Source organism: Rhinolophus sinicus, linkage group LG05 (genome assembly GCF_036562045.2).
Source record: "Rhinolophus sinicus isolate RSC01 linkage group LG05, ASM3656204v1, whole genome shotgun sequence".
NCBI classification, from domain to species: Eukaryota; Metazoa; Chordata; class Mammalia; order Chiroptera; family Rhinolophidae; genus Rhinolophus; species Rhinolophus sinicus.
Window position 1 is genome coordinate 129557826 of NC_133755.1, and position 13011 is coordinate 129570836.

At 35.0% G+C, this 13011-nt stretch overlaps 1 long non-coding RNA gene across 5 annotated transcripts in view; it reads left to right on the top strand.

Annotated features, from left to right (window-relative positions):
• LOC109453591 (uncharacterized) overlaps positions 1-13011 on the top strand; it is an 878050-nt gene that overhangs the window by 320650 nt on the left and 544389 nt on the right. For all 5 annotated transcript variants that reach the window (XR_012496688.1, XR_012496691.1, XR_012496692.1 and 2 more), the window contains one exon: positions 5140-5257. This is a non-coding gene — a long non-coding RNA (uncharacterized LOC109453591). The remainder of the gene's footprint in view (positions 1-5139; positions 5258-13011) is intronic.

Consider the following 13011-nt stretch of genomic DNA (forward strand, 5'->3'; position numbering starts at 1 on the left):
CACTTTTATGCAAATCTGTGTCCACTGTCAGGTGGCTAGTTAGCAAGTCAGTGTCTCTTCAACGATAAAATATTTTCTAAGACATGCTGTGAGATTGGCATAGAAGGGCAACTGGAAGCATAAGGTTCAGGTGAGTCAGTGAAGTGGCTTCTAACCATGCAGCTACTATATGCCTGAAAACGACATGAATTTTGTCTATAGGCCCCTACCAGCTTGTTCTTGGCAAGCTTCCCAAACTCTAGCTATGTCATGGCTGTGGCTTCATTCTTTGTACCAGACTATTCCCTATGGCTGTCTCAAAGATAGTCTGTGGGCCAACTTTTTTTTTTTTTTAATCTGTCTCATTTACTTTCCTTAAAAAAAAAAGTAAAAAAAACTTGTTAAGAAATAAAAAAGAGCGTATGTGCTAAGTTATTTTTTTGTTCTTTTTGTATCTTTTTTTAGTTGTTAAATAGTTGGGTGTGTGTGTGTGTGTGTGCACATGTATACACATGTACAATTAAAGAAATTTTGTAAAATTGTCAACTGTCATTGAAAAATAAAAATTAAAAAGAAGGCAATAGTACTGGGGAAAAAAAGCAAAACAAAACAAAACAAGAAAGCTGGTAGGATTGTGAGATAATGCGCTATTTTCCAAAGTATAGCTTTTCTATGAAATGTCTAGCAGAAGGATAATAGATAATGATACAATGGTTAACATTACTATTTTCAAAAATTGAAAAGGAATCATCACTCGGAGCCAGTTTGGCATTTTCCTATATGACATCCTGTTTAGGGCTCTGAATTTCAGCTATGCAGTACTGTAAATTTGAATCCAACAGAGATGATGTAGCTTTCACACAATTTTCTTCAGTTATAAGAACCGTAATCGTTGTAATGGGATGCCTTAAGCTTGGGTCACTCAAATCATTTCTGAAGACAGCAGGTGCTCTTCAGGGACATGCAAGATGGGGAAGACACTTGTTGTTCATTGCCTCTCTGTGTCATCCATAGAGACTTAGTGCGGGTCTATGTATGGAGGAATCATTTATGGAGAGGAATATGAAAATGGTACATCTTAGCAAATACACTAAAATATAAGTATAGAGGCAGATATTTTTAAAGGCTAAGCAGTTTAGATTCACAAAATATTTAGCTATTCTATCAATGTTGGTCTTGAGAAAGTAGCTGAATGTGATGTGAAAATGAAGATGTAAGTATTTACATTGACATATAATTGTCTGAAAAAAGTATTCTATGTTGAGTTAAACAAAACAAAGGGATTTTCCGATTCCGTGTATTATAATGGTAAATTATATCAAATCTTGGAAAGAAATAACCTATTTTATTCTTACTATATTTTGTCTCAAGATACAGGATTCCTATACTTCTGTAACCCAATGATATGTACTAGAATTTTGAGAATATAACACAGAGGTCAAAATTTGTGACATTGGGAAAAAATGCAGCCTGCTGACATTCTATTAAGAGATCTAAATAGCTTTTTTTTAAATCGCAAATTTTGTTAAAAATCCAGGTTCTAAAATTCCATTGAAAATCTGGAGGATTTTGATTAAAAAAAATTTTTTTAACATAAATGTTGTATATGTATTGTATATGCAGTTGGGAAAAAAATCAAATGGTATACAGGATCATAATAAGGAAATTTTCTTGATCTCTTTCCTATGTTTACATTTCTGTAAGTATCCATGTTCGTATGAACACATGAAAGAAATAAACAATGAGATCCTGCTAAACCTATTGTTCTATACATAAGTATTTTTAATTCCTGATTAATAACTTTTTAATTAATTTTATTACTTTATTCTTCACGCTTTCTTTTATTATTTTATTGTCATGGCTTTTGTATATTTAAATTAATTTCTTACCTTTAATAAAATCTGCTTTCCTCCTCTCCTACTTAATTTTTTATTTGATAAGCTTTAATGCTTTGATGCTCGACAGGGATTGTGGTCATTTCAGTGGTAGAGGGAAGAGGGCTTCACAGTGCAAGTAGGCAGGCTGGCAAGGTCCTAGGCACCTCTGGGAAGACCATGCTACCGTCTTCTTGGATGATCTATCAGTCCTTTAAACGGCCATCCAAATGTTTCTGGTATTTTTCTGAAAACTCACAACTAATAGCTTTTCAACCAATGGTCATTGGTGTCAATTCAACATCAACAGGAATCCCCATTGTGGGATGCAGTGAAGAAGGAAACTTTATTCAGTGCAAACAGCTCAATTGTGGTACAGCATGGCTGTGAAACAGCTCAACAGTGAGAAGCAGCACAGTTGTGAAACAGCACTGCTGTGAGGTGGCCCTGGCCCCTCTTGGACTAGGCACCTCTGCTCCGCCTGCTGTTCTCCACTGTGTTGTGGCAAGATGTCTTTGGTGTTTCATCTTTTGTGTTTCAGCTCTAGAAGGGGAAACAGTCTTCAGTCTTTGGTGGAAACTGAAAAGGCAGTCTCTGAGCCAAAGGGGAGCTGACTTTTAAAGACATAAGTCCCCACTCCTGGTCCCTGATTGGTCTGTCCTCATGCAAATGAGGACTCCAAATCCTCGAAGTTTAATTTGTCCAAAAACCACTTTCCTGATTGGTCAGAATGGAGACTCTCTGATTGATCAGTGAAGATATTGATGGGAGATAGAGCTGTGTAGCTCCCATTGGATAGGGAAAGTCTCAGTTCCAATGGTTGAAATAGGATTCCAGGAACTCGTTTGTTAGGGCTGACTCAGATGGCAGATACACACTGCAGGAAGGCAGCTCAGTGCTGGAAGCGGGGAGCTTAGTGCAGGCTGCTCCCTGAAGTGTGGTGGTCCTGCATAGAAATGGCTGCTGGGCTGTTTTTTTGTTTGTTTGTTTTTTGTTTTTAATTTCAGCCCAGATAGCCACCAGGAGCCCTTCTCAGTAGATATCTTCTTTCTCAGGGTCCATAAGCCATTCCTGGAGAAACAATGATCCTCTTCTTGACAAAAGACTGGAGATGTTTAGCTAGATTAACATCGTTTGAACCCTTCTAATCACTGAAAGGGCCAACGTGGAGAACAGAATCTAGAATTTAGGACTTCTGACCTCTATTTTGATATCCTTTCCAATTCTTTTCATGGGCTTATAGAGTCCAGGGGATTTGGGGGTTGAGCAAGAGACCAGATATGACCATGGGGTGGCACTAGCACACAATGCGATTTATTTGGGTGGTGCTTTGGCAGGTTTACACTTGGGGAAAGTCCCTCACACCAGGAGACCTTCCAGAGGCAATGGGTGGTCGGCCACTACCCAGAGGGTAGGGGAACAAGGGGCAGTCCTGAGAAAGAGGAGGGTTGGAGTGGTTGTTGTGAGTCTGAGGATGTTGCTCAGCAGCGCTATGGAGTCTCTGGGGCCGAGATCTGTGAAGGGCAGCCTCAGCTTGGAGTCCTTTATAGCTATTGAGTTCATCTCACCGATGGCTGGCAGATATGAGGCGCAGTTTTGTGGGGTATGCAAAGTAATGGCTAAAATTCTGCTTATTCATGCTACATTGAAAACAACTGGATGTGGAAAAATCGTTTGTTTGTTTGTTTTTTTTTTGATACCAGTGGACTTTGGAGCTCCAGCCTGCTGTGAAGAAGAAACAACATTGGGCCAATATACAGAAGCCATCTTTGGCTCCTTGATATAACAACTAGGCCACACTAGTTTTGTTTGTGTGTGTGTGTTTTGTCATTATAACATGCTTCAAATACATATAAAAATATACACTCCAATATAATATAGAGCATATATACACCATCTATATCCGTTAACGTTATCATTGGTTAACCTTAACCACTTTTGTCATAATTGTTCTAGGTTTTTTAAAAGAATAAATTGCCACAGTTGAATTCCTCTGTGCACCCCTACCTAAAACTATTCCCCTCCTTGTCTTCTTCAGAGAAGCCTTATATGTATGTTTATATTCATATACTACATATATATATATATATATATATATATATATATATATATATAACTTAAAATAATTTATAAACTTGTATTGGGATGATTTAAAACTTTATATAAATGATAACATAATGTACATAGCTTTCCGCTTTCTCCTTACAGTTTATGAGATTGATTCAAATGGATACAGTTGATTCTTGTAGATCAAGTTTATTGTTTTTATTGCTAAATAGTATTTCATTGTATGAATGTAATATGATTTTTAAGAAAATCATGTTTATGGACATTTAAGTTGTTTCGGCTTTTTAGTTTTGCAAATAATGCCTTATAGAATGTTCCTGGAATATCTTTATATGTAACTGCTGCTTCTTGGCTATTCCATTTTGATACTCTAGAGTAAATTGGCAAATAATTCCCAAACACACCATGTGCACAGACTTATTGAAATTAGATATAATTCCTAATCTTATACATTTATAATCTTTAATCTTGTATGTATTACAAATAAGAATGACTCTCATATTTTATATTTTAATTTCATCTGTCATTTTACAAAATTTAAATTTATTTATAAATCAGAGGTATTGTCAATGTCATTGCTTAATTATGTCCCCCAATATTTGGTTTTGCTAAGCCTCCAAGGTGCACAGGCAGATGTGAATGACTGACTTACAGATTTGTCTTTAGGAGAACATTATATTAAAGACCTTTCCTAAATTTCTAACACTGTCACTTGCTTGGTTAATGATTTATTAAATATATCAGAGCAATTAGAAAAATGATATTTGAAAAAATGTTATCCATTACAGTTCAAGTAATTTAAATCATTCTCCTAAAAGATGTATTTTGGGAAAAGTCATAGCAGCAGGCACATGACATAGTAAGGATAATGATCAGTGTAAGCTGGTAAGTTCTAATGGGAAATGTACACAGAGCTTTTGAATTGCATTCCAAATCACTTGTTTTCCAGCATTTATTGTATGCAACAAACACATAGAAAGTGGTTAGCTAAAACAGGTAGTTTGAAAATATTTTAACATTTTTGTCTAAACAAATGTCAGAATTTTTTTTTTTTGAAAATGAAAAATGCTAAGTATAATAAAAGTGTATATTTATGCTCTCGGCAGCCAAATGTGCTTTTTAATGGAATTTAAATAAATGGAATTTTTATGACAAAAAAAGCAACAGTAAAAGCAGTGATTATGTTTTTCATAGTTCATTTGCCTTCTTTGCCCTGCAGACCTTATGTGGAGGAAAATGAGATCCTGAGTGAAGTCTACAATGTCATTGACTCTGAAGAAGGACTCAGAGACCCATTGGTGTTTAATGACCCTTACTGGCCTATGCAATGGAAACTGGTATGATCTTCAGAAATAGATGGTTCTTTGGCAATGTTAAGAAATATTATTTTCGTTATGTTTTAATGCAGTAGACAGACACTTTTATGCACTGCCTGGTTTTATCTATTGGTTTTTGCAGAGAGAGACTTAGCAAACTTTTGATGAAATATTACTGCCAGTTTATTAATGAGCACTAATCCTTTTAATTTGATTCCATTCTTAGGGTTTGATTTAGTCTATAAAAGATAGCAGTGGAAAACCTTAGACATTTAAATTGGGTGTGTGTAAACAGACTCATTCTATAGGAATGTTGCTGCCATTCAGGCTTGAAGTTCTTGTTCTTGCATAACCAGAATATATTCTAATCCCATCAATAATAAGAGCACTCCTCTTTGTCTTTACGTATTCAGTGGATGTTAGAACATGGTACGGCAAACTTTCTTTTTATTTTTTCATAATGCTTGTAGTTGGGCTTTTTAGGACCACGTTACACTGCTATCATATATACAAAACTGTGATAATGGAAAGGTCTGAGAAAAGCACACATGTTTTTTGAGTGTAAAGAAGTTGAAGTAGATATCACTGATGATTTTAAAAGGAAATATTTGCAATGTGAAAATTACCTGGTGATGTATCAGAGTTAAATTGAAGACCTTATTACATTCATTCTTAGCTCCTATAGGTCTACAAATTATATTGTATTGCAGAGGGTCTAATGTTGTGAAATGAGAAAAAGGTTAAGTGTATTTCATCATTTTCATGGACATAATGAATTGAAAATTGGGAAACGGTTGTGGTAGCTCTTTTTTATATTGCTCATTGGCCTACCATATGAAAAGAACAGAAAAAAACCATGTTGGAAAATCTCCAGTTCACGTTATGTAACTACAATTCATCTTTAAAAAGTGAACAGAATTTAGAAACTCTAAGATATATGTAAGACTACATTTAACATTTCAAACAAACAAAAAAATCTCAAGCAGAAAAAAAAAAGAGGATTCTTTCAAATACCTGGAGGTGAGATAATCAACAATAAATGAGTGAACTAGAACTAATCAGGATCATGAAAGTCAAAGAGAAAAGTGTGAAATTAAGAAAAAGAAGTGAGGGAAAGTGGCTAGATAAAGGAGGGCATGAAATAAAGGTAAAATTTTTAACTTTCTTTTGTTTGTTGTTTTTTTTCACCGGAAGAAGCAGCAGAAATTAAGATGAATACTTGAAGATCACATATATAGAACTCTGTAATTAGTCACCCAGCAAGAAATACTTTTTTGTATTGGTTATTAAATGCCAAGCTCCTTCCTCTATACTGAGGTCAAGAATCTCAGAAGACATGTAGGGAAAGAAGAAGGAATGCAAATGATCTAAGAAATACAGGAAGCATTGAGTAGTAGTCAGTAAAGTGACAGGGATTAGAAATGGAGACACGTTTTAGAGACTCTTAAGCAATAAGTCCTCTTAAAGTAGAGAATAGAGATCGTGAAAGGAGATACAGAAGGAGTATGATAACTCTATACCATTTTCTAGGGCATGAGTTGATAGACTTTTTTCTGCAAATGACCAGATAGTATAGTAAATATTGCAGTCTCCGTGGGCCAAATACATTTCTGTAGCATATTCTTGTTATTATCCCAGTCCTTTAAAAATGTAAAAATCCTTCTTAGCTTAGAGCAATATAAAAACAGACTGTAGGCTGGATTTCACTTGCAGGCCAGAGTTTACTGACAGCTGTAGAGAGTAAGGGGAAGAGAGGAGTCACAAATGAAGCAGCCATTCAGATTTAGCTGTCTGTTAAGCATCCAACCATTGAGCTGTACTATGCACACATTATACTAACCTAACTCCTCGTGAAAGGTCAAGCCAAGTTACCTTAGTATCAGTAGGCTTCTGGATCAGCACTATATTTCAGTAGCACCTTCTGGAGGAATGTCTGTCAGGATGGAAGAGATTCCTTTTAATGCCAAGGCAAGCCATAATACAATATTGGAAAGAAAGGTTTACTGTTTCCGGTATGTTGTTCTGTCTAAAGCATACTCATAGTAGCAGACTAAACCGTGTAACAGAATCCATCCTCTGATGAGACTACCAAATTTATTTCTATGAAAGACTGAGTTGCACAGATGAGTTGTGCTTCCCTACCGGGGAAATGTGAGACACAGGCTGATTACCACACCTTAAGCGGTCTCCCTCAGTTACCTGTTTCTCCTTCTGTTCTTCACAACTAAGCATCCTGAAATGGGAGTCTGTTGTTACTTTCATTTTTGTGCCCATCCTTTCCTTAATCAGCAACTTGTGGCAACCTGGATCTGTGATGCCCTCACACTTCCTCCTGCTATTCTCCCCGACCCCAGAACACTCTACTTAATCTCTCAATGTAATAGAGACTTTTCAGTTCTCATCTCACTTGAATCGATTATGAACTTGTAACTATCCCGATAAAAACATTCAATAGTTAATATTAGATTCTCCAATGTGATATATTAAGTCGTTTATATTCTTCCCTTATTAATCTTACTAGTTTCATTTATGGCTGTTTTGCTTCTAGATACAATCTATATAGACCAGCTAGAGCAAACACCATAGGAATGCAAATGGCCATGGTTCCTCTCTCAAATGCTCTTTGCTTGTACCTCTCCAACATTTCTTCTTAATTATTTCTAATATTTCAAAATTCATTCCTGGTACTATATCCGAAGAAAATATCCTTTCACCTATCAGTGAGTTACGCCATTTTTACTCTGTGCTCCCATAACACAGTGTGCTCACATTGTCATTTGAATGAGTGAACAAGTGAATGAATGAATGAGTTAATGCTTGACAATGTGTGTGTTCTCTCAACTAGAGAATAATATGCTTAAGGACAGGGACTATATGTAAGTCATCTTACATTGTAATTCATGGCAAATACCTGGCTTTTTTTTAAATATCAAATAAGCATTTGTTTAATGAACAAATTTTGAATCTAACTGCTCATTTTCTACCTTTCTTTTCTATTCTAAAGTTTTAAAAAAATCTATTTAGCTCTTGCCCACTGTCAGCCTGTATTTTAATAAAACTGGTTCTCAGCTGAAAACTCAGCTTCTATCTCTACCAGTACTTTTAATGACAAAAAAAAAAAAAAAAGTTCTGTAGTCAGAAACCCCAATAGAGTAGAGGAGTTGATCTAGGGCCAGTATGAAGTCTCAGTGTCAGGACCCAAAGCTCCTTCCATGTAGAACCCCACTGTGTACCTCTTCCATTTGGCTCTCCCACCTGGTAGGAGGGAAAAAGAGAAAGGAAGTGTATGGCACACCCATTCCCTTGCAGATACAGACAGGTAGTTGTACATGTGTGCCCAGCTCAATCTTAGGGATTCTTTTCCTGGAAGAGGGAAGAATGAATACGATGAGACAAAATAGACAACAAGCAATGTAATCCAAGTAATAATTAAAAAGCAAATTTTTTAAGCAAGGTGTGAGTGAATCCTTAGAAATTTCTTGTTAGCATTTGAGAAATAGCATCACTGAAAGAGAAATAATGTATAAAAGATTGGAAATTGTGAAGATACAGAATAATTCTCGAGATTTCAGAGAATTTCTATGAACATAACTTAAACTCTTTTTCAATAGTGTTGAAATTCACCTGACTTGCCATTATTTGCCAAAATTTACCACAGCAAATACCAGAGAATAAAATGTCCTTAAGTTTTTTTTTAACACTATATTGTTTATATGGGATAATTTACTTTTCCAATAAAATAACAAAAAACAATACATCCAAATATATAAGATGATTTTTTTCTTTTTGTCTGATTCTACCACTATTATTATGCTCACTGAAAAACCATTGTATTACTGTAAGCCTATCTGAGGACAGCTATAGCATTCTTTTGCCAGACACTTGCAGAATTCTGCTAATGTGAGGTAATATTTATTACTTCTTTTATCATAGGATATTTTTAAGAACATATTTCATGAGAAATCTTGTCTGACTTTTACATATCATTCTGGATCTAAAGATTTGCACACAAATTTAATACTCTTTCTACCTAAAATTGTGCCAACTAGTAGGTATTAAAGAATAATTTGAAGAACATTTTGACTTAGTATTAGATTTTATGAAGTACTATGTTCTAATGATAAAGTTCCTTAAGATCTTGTACGAGATATTTATGAACCTGATAAAGTGTTCCATCATGATATCCGGCGTAAGTGGCCTGGAGGAGAGAGTGAAAGCTAAAAAGAAGACTACTTTTATTAGATTCGGTAGACAAAAATAACATAACCCGTATTAACTGATGCTCAAAGCTCAATAGACATCGATAAGAGAAGTTACAGCAATATAATTTTCAAGAAGATAAGGTTGTCTGCTTTTTTCTCTGCTTTAATTTTTGATTCAGAAATTAAGTTTTCAGATCAGAAGTATTGCATCTGCACACACTTTATTTTACCTATAAGACAGTGGTGCAGATGATGTGAAAATGAGTTGACACATGAACTGTCATAAGTACAAAATGCATCAGGATGCTCTTATACTCTTGATGATCTGTGTCTGTGAGCCAGGGTTCCTGTCCTTCCTCCATCTCCCCGTGTGTGTATGTGGACTGCTACAGCGCAGGGTGAGGATGATGCTGAGGAAGGCCCAGCCAAAGAGTTTGCAAAGAAAAGGGAAGGGTCTTTTTAACATGGCTTTTAAAATGAAACTAAATGAGTAAATAACACTGAACAAAATGTTGCTGTGAATGGGTATATTAGGAAAAGTATAGGCTTTAGGGTTCGACAAATGTAGATTCAAATCCTGGGTCTAGACTGTGACTGTCAGCAACATTTTAATCTTCAGAAAATCTGTTTTCTTATCTGTAAAATAGGCATAATAATACATATCCCACAGTGTTGTTTTTAAGATTAATTGAGATTATGGACATAAAGAATGTCACATTGTTTGATATGTGGTGGACCCTCACTGACCAACTTGGCAGCGGAACAGATTCATTTCCTACCTACAGTGGGGTAAACTTCCATTTCACGGGAAATAAACTATGTGGAGTACTCATTTATCAACAACAGTAGATGACTACAGCAGTACTAGTAGAGGTTATTAATAATTCTTGTGTTATAACAATGGGAATCATGTCTATGGTCATTTTCTCCAAAAAAAGCACTTAGCCCACAAAAAGTGCACGAGCGTATCATGATGGGATTCAAAAACAAAAAAAACAAAAAACAAAACAACAAATAAGGATTTCCATATATATATATACATGTATATTTATACATACATATATATTTATACATATTTATATACATATTTACATATATTTATACATATATACATATATGTATATATACATATACATATATTTCCATATATATACATACATATATATTTAAATTTAAGGTTTTTCTGAATGTATTATAATCCATATAATGTGTTAGTATATTAGTGCATGTTTTTATTTATAGATAAGTAAATATGCATAGTTTGAGTGTGTGCACGAAACTTTTTTTAATGAGAAGACTCATGAACAAAATGAAAGGAACTCAACAAATATACATAAAGTGGATGTCACGATGGTTTTACTACATGTGCTGTATGATCAAGACTAGGCATTAAATATTTAAAGATGAATCAGATATGGATTTTTATTTTTAAAATTTTAAAGTCTAAAAGAGATGATAACATGTACTAATAAATAACTATATTATTAAGCAGACAGCAATTTTATTAAGGAAGCAAAATTAAAAGAAGTTATTTTTAGCTTTTGGGAGGCATTATTTGAACTGAGACTAAGTGTGGGAACACTGTCAACAGAGGCAGAAAGATGGAAAAAACACTATTTTTGTCCAGAGGAAAGTGTCTTGAACACTTGAATGAGATGTCCAAACTCATTCTATACCAATAAAGTTTTATAAAAGATTTTTCAACTGAAAATTTGAGTATGGTTGAATACCATTAATTTATTATTGTATCCATTCATTTATGACATACTTGTTTATCAAATACTGTGGTTGGGCCCAACGCTAAGTATGTAAATACGAATATGAATTACATGCTGTCTTGTTCCCAAAAGATTCTTAATGTAGTAAGATAGTCATGTAAATGTGCTCTCTGTATTTTATGAATGTATGACAAAGGTATGTGTTGTCACAATGATGACAACATGGTGAAGGAAACAGCTTTTTCTGTCCAGGTATGTTGGAAAGGCTTCCCTGATTCAAGACAGAAATAAGGAAACATTACAGTCCAAGACAGGAAGTCTGACTGGGTTCTGGCCTTTTTCATGTAGAATGAACTTGGAAACATTGTGATGGAGAAAAGCCTGGACAGTTCAGTTGGTCTCAATTCCAAAGGAGCACGTATGCCATTGTCCTGTAGCTCATGCAGATTAGAGGCTTATGAGAAGAAAGTAACTCCATCACCTTTGTCTCAGAGAAAAGGGATTTAGTTAGCTGGTCTAATGAAGAATAAAGGGATCCAAGAGTGGAAGCAAAAGACACAGTTAGGAGATACTGATAGTTCAGGAAGATGAAGAAAATGGGACCTAAGTAGGTAATGTGAAGATAAAGACAAAAATGCAAAATCAAGCCTGTTTGAGGGAGTATGACATTGACAAGAACCTTAGATAAATCCGGGTTGGAGAGTTAGGGAAGAAGGACCTGTCCTGGACGACTTGAGATTGTTTGGCTTGTTGACATGGAGAGCGATTCTATTAGTCTAGTAGGGCTGTCGTAACAAAATAACAGTCTGGGTTGCTTAAACAACAGAAATTTATTTTCTCATAGTTCTGAAGGGTGCAACTCAAAGATCAAGGTGCCAGCAGTGTTGGTTTCTCCTAAGGCCTCTTCTGTTGGCTTCAGACAGCTGGCGTCTCACTGTGTCCTCACATGGCCTTTCCTCTTCTTATAAAGACGCCAGTCTTATTGGATTAGCTCTTCACCCTTTTGACCTCATTTGACCTTAATTATTTCTTTAAAGGCCTTATTTCCAAATACAGTCACAAAGGGATTTAAAGCTTCAACATACAAATTTTAGGGGAATGCAGTTCAGTTCAAAACAATGATGTAATTTATAAAAATCAGGGAGGAGGTTTGGTCGTGTGGTTGAGTTAATTATGTATATGACACAATGACTAAGATTTGTCTGTGGATTACTTAAATTGAGAGGAAAGAAAGGGACTGAAATATTTCATAATTATAATGTAGTATCATTACCCATGTTTTAATAATGTGGAAATTGAGACTCATAGGACTGAAAATCGCAGATAAGCACTTAGGAATATGGAAGATAACAAGTTACGTTGTGGGCATTATGTTATAATTAGAGATGCACTTATGTAACAAATGCTGCAAATACAACAAATGCACATTTATCTTACCAATATGCAACTAAAACTTGTCTACAATAACTTATTATCATCCATATTTGTTAATAATTTGTTATCTTTGAGCCTGTGAGGCTCAAATATATAATAAATATGTAACTATAGCATATTGCACTTAAAGGAATATACTGGGCATGTGGAGAAAATGTATACAAGTGGACACTTTTGTCAACTTGCTGAAGCAGTAATTCACCGCAATCAGAAGTGTCTGGACGCTGATGGTAACCACTTTGAACACCTCTTATAACTGCAAAAGTCAAACGTGACTTGTATGCATCTTTTGTTATCAGTTTATATTGAGTGTTACAATTTTAATAGTTTTTTCTTTCTTAAAATGTGTATACTTTTTTTGGCACCCTCTGTGTGTGTGTGTGTGTGTGTGTGTGTGTGTGTGTGTGTCTGTGTGTTTGAT